Source organism: Arachis stenosperma, chromosome 3 (genome assembly GCF_014773155.1).
Source record: "Arachis stenosperma cultivar V10309 chromosome 3, arast.V10309.gnm1.PFL2, whole genome shotgun sequence".
Taxonomy (NCBI): domain Eukaryota; kingdom Viridiplantae; phylum Streptophyta; class Magnoliopsida; order Fabales; family Fabaceae; genus Arachis; species Arachis stenosperma.
Window position 1 is genome coordinate 98,191,125 of NC_080379.1, and position 12,248 is coordinate 98,203,372.

At 40.8% G+C, this 12,248-nt stretch overlaps 1 non-coding gene across 1 annotated transcript; it reads right to left on the bottom strand.

The window, feature by feature from the left end:
* Window positions 1-1,081: 1,081 nt before the first annotated feature.
* On the bottom strand, window positions 1,082-1,189 carry LOC130971853 (small nucleolar RNA R71). The gene has a single exon (XR_009083058.1). It is a non-coding gene; the product is annotated as a small nucleolar RNA R71 (small nucleolar RNA).
* Window positions 1,190-12,248: the final 11,059 nt, after the last annotated feature.

Consider the following 12,248-nt stretch of genomic DNA (forward strand, 5'->3'; position numbering starts at 1 on the left):
GAACATTTTTTGCCTTTTCTGTTAAGGAAGGTTTTTATGTTTGAATCATATCTTTTCTTGTTAGGCAAGTCACTAATTTTCCAATCAAATCTTTTAAAATAATTTCAAAACATATCTTTTTAAAATGGTTTTCAAATCATATTCTCAATCACATCTTTTTTAAGACAATAACCTTTCAATCATATTTTTTTTATCATATCTTTTTCAAATTAGTTTTCAATCAAATCTTTTTAGTTTCTAATTTCAAAATCTTTTTCAAAAATCACTTGATTTCTCTTCCACTTTCAATTTTCAAAAATTATCAATCAATTTTCAAAATGTTTTCAAATCTTTTAATTGAATTTTCGAAAATCCTCTTCCCTCCTTCTCACATCCTTCTATTTATGGAGTACCACTCCTTCTAAATGCACAATTCGAACCTTATCTAATTAAAGTTCGAATTCTTCTTCTCCTCTTCTTTCTATTTCTCTTTTCCTCTGACATTTCAAGGAATCTCTATACTGTGACATAGAGGATTCCACATTTTCTTTTTCTCTTCTCTTTCATATGAGCAGGAGCAGAGACAAGGCATTCTTGTTGAAGCTGATCCTGAACCCGAAAGGACCTTGAAGAGAAAGCTAGAGAAGCCAAAGCACAACTCTCTTTAGAGGACCTGACCGAATTCTTCAAAGAAGAAGAACCCATGGCAGCCGAAAACACAACAATGCCAACAATGCAAGGAAGGTGCTGGGTGACTTTACTGCACCTACTCCCGACTTCTATGGGAGAAGCTCTCTATCCCTGCCATTGGAGCAAACAACTTTGCTTAAGCCTCAATTAGTTTCTCTAATGCAACAGAATTGCAAGTTCCATGGACTTCCAATGGAAGATCCTCATCAGTTTTTAGCTGAATTCTTGCAAATCTGTGACACAGTCAGACTAATGGGGTTAACCCTGAGGTCTATAGACTGATGCTATTCCTTTTGCTGTAAGAGACAGAGCTAGAATATGGTTGGATTCTCAACCTAAAGAAAGCCTGGACTCTTGGGAAAAGCTAGTCAATGCCTTCTTGGCAAAGTTCTTTCCACCACAAAGATGGAGTAAGCTTAGAGTGGAAGTCCAAACCTTCAGACAGAAGGATGGAGAATCCCTCTATGAAGCTTGGGAAAGATACAAACAATTAATCAGAAGATGTCCTTCAGACATGCTTTCTGAATGGAGCATCATAGGTATTTTCTATGATGGTCTCTCTGAACTATCTAGATGTCCTTGGATAGCTCTGCTGGAGGATCTCTTCATCTGAAGAAGACGCCTGCAGAAGCTCAAGAATTGATTGAAATGGTTGCAAATAACCAATTCATGTACACTTCTGAAAGAAATCCCTGTGAACAATGGGACTAGTCAGAAGAGAGGAGTTCTTGAGATTGACACTCTGAATGCCATATTGGCTCAGAATAAGATATTGACTCAACAAGTCAATTTGATTTCTCAAAGTCTGTCTGGAATGCAAAATGCACCAAACAGTACTAAGGATGCTTCATCTGAGGAAGAAGCTTATGATCCTGAGAACCCTTCCATGGAAGAGGTGAATTACCTAGGAGAACCCTATGGAAATACCTACAATTCTTCATGGAGAAATCACCCAAATCTCTCATGGAAGAATCAAGAGAGACCTCAACAAGGTTTCAATAACAATAATGGTGGAAGAAACAGGTTTAGCATGGCAAGCCTTTTCCATCATCTTCTCAGCAACAGACAGAGTTCTAAGCAGAACACTTCTGACTTAGCAACAATGGTCTCTGATCTAATAAAGACCACTCAAAGTTTCATGAATGAAACAAGGTCCTCCATCAGAAATTTGGAAGGACAAGTGGGTCAGCTGAGCAAGAAGGTTACTGAACTCCCTCCTAGTACTCTCCCAAGTAATACAGAAGAAAATCCAAAAGGAGAGTGCAAGGCCATAAACATGGCCGAATATGGAGAGGAAAGAGAGGAAGAAGACGCCACTGAGAAAGACCCCAGTGGGCGTGCACCACTCTCCTCTGAGTTTCTCAATGAGGAACAATGGGAATCTGAGGCTCAAAATGAGACCATAGAGATTCCATTGGACTTACTTCTGCCATTCATGAGCTCTGATGAGTATTCTTCCTCTGAAGAGGATGAGTATGTCACTGAAGAGCAAGTTGCTAAATACCTTGGAGCAATCATGAAACTAAATGACAAGTTATTTGGAAATGAGACTTGGGAGGATGAACCTCCCTTGCTCACCAAAGAACTGGATGACTTGTCTAGGCAGAAACTGCCTCAAAAGAGGCAGGATCCTGGGAAGTTTTCTATACCTTGTACCATAGGCACCATGACCTTCAAAGAGGCCTTGTGTGACTTAGGGTCAAGTGTGAACCTCATGCCCCTCTCTGTAATGGAGAAATTAGGGATCTTAGAGGTGCAAGCTGCAAGAATCTCATTAGAGATGGCAGACAACTCAAGAAAACAAGCCCATGGACTTGTAGAGGATGTTCTGGTTAAAGTTGAAGACCAGTACATTCCTACTGATTTCATAGTCCTAGAGACTGGGAAGTGCATGGATGAATCCATCATCCTTGGCAGACCCTTCCTAGCCACAGCAAAGGCTGTGATTGATGTTGACAGAGGAGAGTTAATCATTCAAGTGAATGAAAAATCCTTGGTGTTTAAGGCCCAAGGATATCCCTCTGTCATCATGGAGAGGAAGCATGAAGAACTCCTCTCAAAACAGAGCCAAACAGAGCCCCCACAGTCAAACTCTAAGTTTGGTGTTGGGAGGCTACAACCAAACTCTAAGTTTGGTGTTGAAACCCCACATTCAAACTCTAAGTTTGGTGTTGGGAGGTTTCAACACGGTTCTGAGCATTCTGAGGCTCCATGAGAGCCCTCTGTCAAGCTAATGACATTAAAGAAGCGCTTGTTGGGAGGCAACCCAATGTTTTATAATTAATTATTTTCTGTTGTTATTTTATCTTTTTGTAGGTTGATGATCATAAGAAGTCACAAAAACAATGAAAAAAGCAAAAACAGAATGAAAAACAGGAAGAAAAACAGCACACCCTGGAGGAGAAGAAACTGGCGTTCAAACGCCAGTAATGCTAGCTGTTGGGCGTTTAACGCCCAGTCTGGCACCATTCTGGGCGTTTAACGCCAGAAAGGGGCACCAGACTGGCGTTAAACGCCAGTAAAGGGCAAGAACTTGGCGTTAAACGCCAGGAATGGGCACCAGCCCGGCGTTTAACGCCAGAAATGGCTCAACACGTGATTTTGAGCAACATTTGGTGCAGGGATGACTTTTCCTTGACACTACAGGATCTGTGGACCCCACAGGACCCTACCATCACTCTCTCTCTTCTTCCCCCATTCACCAATCACCTCAACACCTCTTCCCCAAAAACACCCTTTCTTCCCCCTCTTTGGCCGAATACACAACCATCTCCCTCTTCTTCATTTCTTCTTCTTCTACTCTCTTCTTTCTTCTTTTGCTCGAGGACGAGCAAACATTTTAAGTTTGGTGTGGTAAAAGCGTTGCTTTTTTGTTTTTCCATAACCATTTATGGCATCCAAGGCCGGAGAAACCTCTAAAAAGAGGAAAGGGAAGGCAAAAGCTTCCACCTCCGAGTCATGGGAGATGGATAGATTCCTCTCAAGGGTGCATCAAGACCACTTCTATGAAGTTGTGGCCTTGAAGAAGGTGATCTCCGAGGTCCCCTTTTCACTCAAAAAGGGTGAATATCCGGAGATCCTCCATGAGATCCGAAGAAGAGGTTGGGAAGTTCTTACCAACCCCATTCAACAAGTCGGAATCTTGATGGTTCAAGAGTTCTATGCCAATGCATGGATCACAAAGAACCATGACCAAAGTGTGAACCCGAATCCAAAGAATTATCTCACTATGGTTCGGGGGAAATACTTGGATTTTAGTCCGGAGAGTGTGAGGGTGGCGTTCAACTTGCCTATGATGCAAGGAGATAAGCATCCTTACACTAGAAGGGTCAACTTTGATCAAAGGTTGGACCAAGTCCTCACAGTCATATGTGAAGAGGGCGCACAATGGAAGCAAGATTCAAGAGGAAAGCCGGTCCAATTGAGAAGGCATGACCTCAAGCCCGTGGCTAGAGGATGGTTAGAGTTCATACAACGCTCAATCATCCCCACTAGCAACCGGTCCGAAGTTACCATAGACCGGGCCATCATGATCCATAGTATCATGATTGGAGAAGAAATAGAGGTTCATGAGGTTATAGCCCAAGAACTCTATAAGGTGGCGGACAAGACCTCCACCTTGGCAAGGTTAGCTTTTCCTCATCTCATTTGTCACCTCTGTTATTCAGTTGGAGTTGACATAGAGGGAGACATTCCCATTGATGAGGACAAGCCCATCACCAAGAAAAGGATGGAGTACACAAGAGATCTCACTCATCATGAGATCCCTGAGATTCCTCAAGGGATGAATTTTCCTCCACAAAACTATTGGGAGCAATTAAACACCTCCCTAGGAGAACTAAGTTCCAACATGGGACAACTGAGGGTGGAGCATCAAGAACACTCCATCATCCTTCATGAAATTAGAGAAGATCAAAGAATCATGAGGGAGGAGCAACAAAGACAAGGAAGAGACATTGAGGAGCTCAAGCACTCCATAGGATCTTCAAGAGCAAGAAAGAGCCGCCATCACTAAGGTGGACCCGTTCTTTGATTTCCTTGTTATTGTTCTTCTGTTTTTCGAATTTTAATGCTTTATGTTATCCATGTTTGTGTCTTATGATCATTAGTGTCTTAGTGTCTATGCCTTAAAGTTATGAATGTCCTATGAATCCATCACCTTTCTTCAATAAAAACGTGCCTAATTGATAAAAGAAAGAATTGCATGAATTTTGAATTTTATAATAGTTTAATTATTTTGATGTGGTGGCAATATTTTTGTTCTCTGAATGTATGCTTAAACAGTGCATATGTCTTTTGAATTTGTGGTTCATGAATGATGGCTCTTGAAAGAATGATGAAAAAGGAGACATGTTACTGAGGATCTGAAAAATCAATAAAATGATTCTTGAAGCAAGAAAAAGCATTTCAAAAAAAAAATGAAAAAAAAAAGAGAGAAAGGAATAAGAGTTGTGATCCAAGGCAATAAGAGTGTGCTTAAGAACCCTGGACACCTCTAATTGGGGACTTTAGCAAAGCTGAGTCACAATCTGAAAAGGTTCACCCAATTATGTGTCTGTGGCATGTATGTATCCGGTGGTAATACTGGAAGACAGAGTGCTTTGGGCCACAGCCAAGACTCAATAAATAGCTATGTTCAAGAATCATCATACTTTACTAAGAGAATCATTAACACTATCTGGATTCTAAGTTCCTAAAGAAGCCAACCATTCTGGATTTCAAAGGATAGAGTGAGATGCCAAAACTGTTCGGAGGCAAAAAGTTAAAAGCCCCGCTCATCTGATTAATACTGATCTTCACAGATGTTTTTGGAATTCATTGCATATTCTCTTCTTTTTATCTTGTTTGATTTCAGTTGCTTGAGGACAAGCAACAATTTAAGTTTGGTGTTGTGATGAGCGGATAATTTGTATACTTTTTGGCATTGTTTTTAGTATGTTTTTGATATGATATAGTTAGTTTTTAGTATATTTTTATTAGTTTTTAATTAAAATTCACTTTTCTGGACTTTACTATGAGTTTGTGTGTTTTTCTGTGATTTCAGGTATTTTCTGGCTGAAATTGAGGGACCTGAGCAAAAATCTGATTCTGAGACCAAAAAGGACTGCAGATGCTGTTGGATTCTGACCTCCCTGCATTCGAAGCGGATTTTCTGGAGCTACAGAAGCCCAATTGGCGCGCTCTCAACGGCGTTGGAAAGTAGACATCCTGGGCTTTCCAGCAATATATAATAGTCCATACTTTGCCCAAGATTTGATGGCCCAAACCGGCGTTCAAAGTCACCTCAAGAAATCCCAGCGTTAAACGCTGGAACTGGCACCCAAATGGGAGTTAAACGCCCAAACTGGCACCAAAGCTGGCGTTTAACTCCAAGAAGAGTCTCTACACGAAATTGCTTCATTGCTCAGCCCAAGCACACACCAAGTGGGCCCGGAAGAGGATTTTTATGTCATTTACTCATTTCTGTACACCCTAGGCTACTAGTTTCTTATAAGTAGGACCTTTTACTATTGTATAAAAATCTTTTGTTCACTTTTAGATCTCTAGATCATCTTTTGATCACTTTTAGATCTCTAGATCATCTTTTGATCACTTTTAGATCTCTAGATCATCTTTCGACATTTTAGTTCTTAGATCATTGGGAGGCTGGCCATTCGGCCATGCCTAGACCTTATGCTTATGTATTTTCAACGGTGGAGTTTCTACACACCATAGATTAAGGTGTGGAGCTCTGCTGTACCTCGAGTATTAATGCAATTACTATTGTTCTTTCATTCAAATTCCGCTTGTTCTTTATCCAAGATATCACTTGTTCTTCAACATGATGAAGGTGATGATTGACGCCCATCACCATTCTCACTCATGAACAAAGTGACTGACAACCACTCTTGTTCTACAAGCATTTGAGGCTTGGTGAATATCTCTGGATTCCTGATTGCACGATGCATGGTTGATCGCCTGACAACCGAGTGCTCGCCTGACAAACGAGCCAACCATTCCGTGAGATCAGAGTCTTCGTGGTATAGGCAAGAACTGATGGCAGCATTCAAGAGAATCCGGAAGGTCTAACCTTGTCTGTGGTATTCTGAGTAGGATTCAATGATTGAATGACTGTGACGTGCTTCAAACCTGTAACCTACTGGGCGTTAGTGACAGACGCAAAAGAGTTATTCTATTCCGGTAGGGGAGGGAACCACACCGGTGATTGGCAGCACTGTGACAGAGTGTGTGCATTAGCTTTCACTGCGAGGATGGGAGTAGCTGCTGACAACAGTGAGACCCTATACGAGCTTGCCATGGAAAGGAGTAAGAGGGTTGGATGAAGACAGTAGGAAAGCAGAGAGACGGAAGGGAAGGCATCTTCATGCGCTTATCTGAAGTTCCTACCAATGAATTACATAAGTATCACTATCTTTATCTTTTATGTTATTTTCGTTCATCACCATATATATCTGAGTTTGCCTGACTAAGATTTACAAGATGACCATAGCTTGCTTCAATACTAACAATCTCCGTGGGATCGACCCTTACTCACGTAAGGTTTATTACTTGGACGACCCAGTGCACTTGCTGGTTAGTTGTGCGAAGTTGTGTAATGCCATGGTATTGAGCGCACCAAGTTTTTGGAGCCATTACCAGGGATTATGAGAGTTGTGAAAAAGTATAGTTCACAATTTCGCGCACCAAGTTTTTGGCGCCGTTGCCGGGATTGTTCTAGTTTTGAGCAAGCCTTTGGTAACATCAGTGCCAAGATCCGGCAACAACATCAAATTTTTGGTGTTATTGCCCGGGATTGTTCAGGCTGGACAACTGACGGTTCATCTTGTTGCTTAGATTAGGTATTTTTTTTTCGAAATTCTTGAAGATGAATTCTAGAGTTTCATGATGATTTGTTGAAATCTGGCTGGCTGAGAAGCCATGTCTAATCTGATTGGACCGAGGTTTCAACTTATCACCACAAGAGCTTGTTGATTTCGTATCAATCTTTCTTTTGGAGCAGTGATTTGCTAAGGCTTGGCTGACCTTTGGTCATGTCTAGTGTTTTGGACCGAAGCTTTCTTTGGAAGCTTGGCTGGCTGTGAAGCCATGTCTAATTCCTGGACCGGAGTCTTAGACTAACATTGCACTGATTCCTGGAATTCTCATTAAGAATTTTGATACCTTCTTTTTCCACTTAATTTTCGAAAAACACAAAAAAAAATTAAAAAAAAATCATAAAATTCAAAAATATTTCTTGTTTGAGTCTAGTGTCTCATCCTAAGTTTGGTGTCAATTGCATGCATTCATATGTCTTAGTGATCTTCAAGATTTTCTTGATGATTCACTTGCTCTGATCTTTGAATTCTATTGACTTGAAGTATTTTGTGTGTCCCATATGCATTCTCATATTGTTAGTGTCAGTAGTATACAAACTGCTAAGTTTGGTCTCTTGCATGCATTGTTATTTGATTCTTGTTGCATTTTAATTATTAAAAATCCAAAAATATTTTTAATTTGTGTCTTTTCAAGTCAATGATACAAGGGATTGAAGATTCAGAACACACTGCAGAGGAATTATACAGAAAAAGCTGAATTGAATGGAAGAACAATAGTAATTGCATTAATACTCGAGGTACAGCAGAGCTCCACACCTTAATCTATGGTGTGTAGAAACTCCACCGTTGAAAATACATAAGCATAAGGTCTAGGCATGGCCGAATGGCCAGCCTCCCAGTGATCTAAGATAGCATAAAACACGAAGATAGCTACCCGATATCTCAATACAATAGTAAAAGGTCCTACTTATAGAAAACTAGTAGCCTAGGGTGTACAGAGATGAGTAAATGACATAAAAATCCACTTCCGGGCCCACTTGGTGTGTGCTTGGGCTGAGCAATGAAGCATTTTCGTGTAGAGACTCTTCTTGGAGTTAAACGCCAGCTTTTATGCCAGTTTGGGCGTTTAACTCCCATTTGGGTGCCAGTTCCAGCGTTTAACGCTGGGATTCCTGAGGGTGACTTTGAACGCCGGTTTGGGCCATCAAATCTTGGGCAAAGTATGGACTATGATATATTGCTGGAAAGCCCAGGATGTCTACTTTCCAACGCCGTTGAGAGCGCGCCAATTGGGCTTCTGTAGCTCCAGAAAATCCACTTCGAGTGCAGGGAGGTCAGAATCCAACAGCATCTGCAGTCCTTTTCAGTCTCTGGATCAGATTTTTGCTCAGGTCCCTCAATTTCAGCCAGAAAATACCTGAAATCACAGAAAAACACACAAACTCATAGTAAAGTCCAGAAAAGTGAATTTTAACTAAAAACTAATAAAAATATACTAAGAACTCAACTAAAACTACTAAAAACATACTAAAAGCAATGCCAAAAAGGGTACAAATTATCCGCTCATCAAACGCCCAGAATGTGCACCACACGGCGTTTAAACGCCAGAATGGTGTGCAAAGGCAATTTACATGCCTATTTGGTGCAGGGATGGAATTCCTTGACACCTCAGGACCTGTGGACCCCACAGGATCACCTCAAGATCTGTGGACCCCATAGGATCCCCACCTACCATATTCCCACCTTACCTCCTAATCCTAGTTTTTGTGATTACTCTTCCCCATGTCACACTTCCAAACACCCTTTACCAATCACCTCAATTCCTCTTCCCAATCACCCCCTTCACCACTCACATCCATCCACTCTTCCCCATAAACCCCACCTACCTTCAAAATTCAAAAACATTTTCCCACCCATTCCCACCCTAAATGGCCGAACATACACTTCCCCCTCTCCCTATATATACCCTTCCATTCTACTTCATTTTCACACAACACAACCCCCTCTTCTCCCACTTGGCCGAACCAACATCTCTCCCTCTCTACCATATTCTATTCTTCTTCTTCTTCTCTTCTTTATTCTCTTGCTCGAGGGCGAGCAATATTTTAAGTTTGGTGTGGTAAAAGCATAATCTTTTTGTTTTTTTCCATTACCATCAATGGCACCTAAGGCCGGAGAATCCTCTAGAAAAGGAAAAGGGAAGACAAAAGCTTCCACCTCCGAGTCATGGGAGATGGAAAGATTCATCTCCAAGAGCCATCAATACCACTTCTATGATGTTGTGGCAAAGAAGAAGGTGATCCCTGAGGTCCCTTTCAAGCTCAAGAAAAATGAGTATCCGGAAATCCGACATGAAATCCGAAGAAGAGGTTGGGAAGTCCTAACCAACCCCATGCAACAAGTCAGAATCTTGATGGTTCAAGAGTTCTATGCCAATGCATGGATCACTAGGAACCATGATCAAAGTATGAACCCGAGTCCAAAGAATTATCTCACAATGGTTCGGGGGAAATTACTTAGATTTTAGTCCGGAAAATGTGAGGTTGGCATTCCACTTGCCCATGATGCAAGGAGATGAACTCCCCTACACTAGAAGGGTCAACTTTAATCAAAGGTTGGACCAAGTCCTTATGGACATATGTGTGGAAGGAGCTCAATGGAAGAGAGACTCCAAAGGCAAGCCAGTCCAACTAAGAAGACTGGACCTCAAGCCTGTGGCTAGAGGATGGTTGGAGTTCATTCAACGCTCCATCATTCCCACTAGCAACCGATCTGAAGTTACTGTGGATCGGGCCATCATGATTCATGGCATCATGATTGGAGAGGAAGTAGAAGTTCATGAGGTCATCTCCAATGAAATCTACAAAATAGCCGACAAGCCTTCACCTATGGCACGGCTAGCTTTTCCTCACCTTATTTGCCATCTATGTTACTCAGCTGGAGTTATCATAGAAGGAGACATCTCCATTGAAGAGGATAAGCCCATCACCAAGAAGAGGATGGAGCAAGCAAGAGAGACCCTTCACGGTTCTCAAGAGATGCATGAGGAAGCTCATCATCAAGAAATCCCTGAGATGCCTCAAGGGATGCACTTTCCTCCCAACAACTATTGGGAACAACTCAACACTTCCTAAGAAGATTTGAGCCACAATGTGGAATAATTAAGGGTGGAACATCATGAGCACTCCATCTTTCTCCAAGAAATAAGAGAAGACCAAAGAGCAATGAGGGAGGAGCAACAAAGGCAAGGAAGGGACATAGAAGAGCTTAAGAACATCATTGGTCCTTCAAGAAGAAGACGCCACTAAAGGTGGATTCATTCCTTGTTCTTTATTTCTTTCTGTTTTCGGTTTTTAATGTTGTGTTTATCTATGTTTTATGTCTTTATTTCATGATCATTAGTATGTAACCATGCCTTAAAGCTATGAATAAATCCATTAATCCTCCACCTCTCTTAAATGAAAAATGTTTCAATTCAAAAGAACAAGAAGTACATGAATTTCGAAATTATCCTTGAATTTAATTTAATTATATTGATGTGGTGACAATACTTTTGTTTTCTGAATGAATGCTTGAACAGTGCATATGTCTTTTGATCTTGTTGTTTATGAATGTTAAAACTGTTGGCTCTTGAAAGAATGATGAACAAAGAGAAATGTTATTGGTGATCTGAAAAATCATGAAATTGATTCTTGAAGCAAGAAAAAGCAGTGAAAAAGAAAGCTTGCGAAAAAAAAAATGGCGAAAAAAATAGAAAGAAAAAGAAAAAGCAAGCAGAAAAAGCCAATAGCCCTTAAAACCAAAAGGCAAGGGTAAAAAGGATCCAAGGCTTTGAGCATCAATGGATAGGAGGGCCCAAGGAAATGAAATCCAGGCCTAAGCGGCTAAACCAAGTTGTCCCTAACCATGTGCTTGTGTCATGAAGGTCCAAGTGAAAAGCTTGAGACTGAGTGGTTAAAGTCGTGATCCAAAGCAAAAAAGAGTGTGCTTAAGAGCTCTGGACACCTCTAACTGGGGACTCTAGCAAAGCTGAGTCACAATCTGAAAAGGTTCACCCAGTTATGTGTCTGTGGCATTTATGTATCCGGTGGTAATACTGGAAAACAAAGTGCTTAGGGCCACGGCCAAGACTCATAAGTAGCTGTGTTCAAGAATCAAACATGCGTAACTAGGAAAGTCAATAACACTATCCAAAATTCTAAGTTCCTAAGAGACGCCAATCACTCTAAACTACAAAGGAAAAAGTGGGATGCCAAAACTGTTCAGAAGCAAAAAGCTACAAGTCCCGCTCATCTAATTATAATTAATATTCATTGATATTCTAAAATTTATAGTATATTCTCTTCTTTTTATCCTATTGGATTTTCAATTGCTTGGGGACAAGCAACAATTTAAGTTTGGTGTTGTGATGAGCGGATAATTTATACGCTTTTTGGCATTGTTTTTTGGTAGTTTTTAGTAAGTTCCAGCTACTTTTAGGGATGTTTTCATTAGTTTTTATGTTAAATTCACATTTCTGGACTTTACTATGAGTTTGTGTGTTTTTCTGTGATTTTAGGTAATTTCTGGCTGAAATTGAGGGACTTGAGCAAAACTCTGAAAAAAGGCTGACAAAAGGACTGCTGATGCTGTTGGAATCTGACCTCCCTGCACTCGAAATAAATTTTCTGGAGCTACAGAACTCCAATTGGCGCGCTTTTAACGGCGTTCGAAAGTAGACATCCAGAGCTTTCCAGCAATATATAATAGTCCATACTTTATTCG